Source organism: Galeopterus variegatus, unplaced genomic scaffold, assembly GCF_000696425.1.
Source record: "Galeopterus variegatus unplaced genomic scaffold, G_variegatus-3.0.2 Scaffold658, whole genome shotgun sequence".
Taxonomy (NCBI): Eukaryota; Metazoa; Chordata; class Mammalia; order Dermoptera; family Cynocephalidae; genus Galeopterus; species Galeopterus variegatus.
Genome location: NW_007726769.1, coordinates 347,681 through 349,550, shown reverse-complemented (window position 1 = coordinate 349,550; position 1,870 = coordinate 347,681).

The window sequence follows — 1,870 nt, the reverse complement described above, 5'->3', positions numbered from 1 at the left end:
ACAGTTTGAAAACCACGATGCATCAGCCCAGGAGCCCATCTGAGCACAGCCCAAGTGTGTCTGCGCCGATTGGGGTGGGTGGGTGGGGTTGGAAGGGTGTGATTTTGACCTGGAACGATCTGGCTTTGTTCTGCTGCAGCCATCAAACTTGCAATCCAGTTGGGATCTCCCTGGATCACCTGCAGGGTTGATCCAGTTGGGATCAACCCTCTACAGGGTTGAGGCGACCCTTTAGAAATCCTTTTGTGACTCCAGGGACACTAAAATAGATGACCCGATAGGGAGGTTGAGACCAGGACCTGAGGGAGAGTTGTGTGCCCAAGTAAAATCTAAGTGATCTATGCACACGGGCTTGCATTACTGGGCTGTCTTCACAGTTTCTTTTCCTCCTCTGCTCTCTGTTGACTTGGATGGTGAAGAACTAGCCGAATTCTCTCTAGGGCACCTTTTGAAGAACAAACAGAACAACGAGGTCACCTGGCATTTCCTTAGCTTGTCCTCCCTCAGAGAAAACCGTTCTCAGTCCCCTGCGGAGGGTGGCTGGCTGTAGGAAAGTCGTGTTATCTGTGGGACTGAAGGGGAAGGTGATATAAGAGTTACTGCGTGCCTGGGAGTGCCAGGTTCTGCTCTGGGCACTTATGCCTGTCATTGAATCCTCACGGTGACCCGCAAGCAGGTGTAGTTCCTCCTGTTCACAGGTGGCTCAGACAGGGTGACTGGCTCCCACTCCACAGCTAGGAACCAGAGCCAGGATTTGAGTGTTGCTGGCTGAAACTTTTGTGTGTGGCTTTTCTTCTGTGTCGAGCCACATTTCTCTGCTTCAGTTCAGGGTTTTCGGGAGAAGGATGGTTACCATCTGAGGCCGGGGCTGTAACCACTGTCCGACCTCCACCTGGCTGTGGGGAGAAGTCACATCTCTCAGGGGATCCTGGGCAAGGAATTGATGCTTACGGGGGCAGTATGGTGTGTGAGTCCAGTCCTGCCATTTTCTTTCCCAAGTCTCCAGCTCTCTTCAGAAGGCTGGAGTTGTCTCTGTCACATTGGCCAGAGTCACCAGGCAAGTGAGGGCAGATGGTCCGGCTGGCAGCTCAAGCAACTCCTCCCCCCAGAGGCTGGAGATCTGAACTTAATACCTTTCCTTCTGGCAAGAGGGAGAAGGAGGGGCAGGTGGTCGTGGTGACGGCTGAAGCACAGACAGGTGAGAAGATCATAGAATTGGAAACGATCTACGTGACAAAGCGTGACCCAGCCTGAGTGGTTTAATTCTTGAGGTTCGTACGTTGTGTTTGAGGTCAGGGGCCTTGTCTTTCCCATTTGGCTGGGACGATTAGGGGACAAAGATCAGGATCATCTCTCCCTGCAGGCCCCTCTCCTCTTTGGACATCCACCCTTCCTGGGCAGAACAGGGCTCCCTTTCCACGGCAAGGCCCCCAGGTTAGGCCCAGGGGAGGCAGGAAACTTCTGGAGGGAGGAGCCCTGATCTAGGGGCACACTGTCTTGAGCTAATGAGGCCGTGGAAACAGCTTGGTTTGTCTCTTCCTTCCACCCCAATCTTTGGGTCTAAAGTCCTTCCCCCACCCCCTGCCAGCCCCTGAAAGACTCCATTCTGAGGCCTTTGGTTTAATCTTTTATTTGACACAAAGGAGAAAGGGATCTGACACCAGTTTATCCTTTAGAGTGTGCAGAGCTCTGCCCACCTCCCTACCACCCTCCAGCCCCAAATAAGCCCCAAACCCAAAGTTATTGTAGCCCTAAAACCCATCTAAGCAGATTTCCTCACACACAACCTTTATTTTCTTCCTCTTCTACGCCTAGAGAAAGACTTCTTTAGGGATAAAAGACTACACGAAGCCCAGCCCTGACCTCCAGC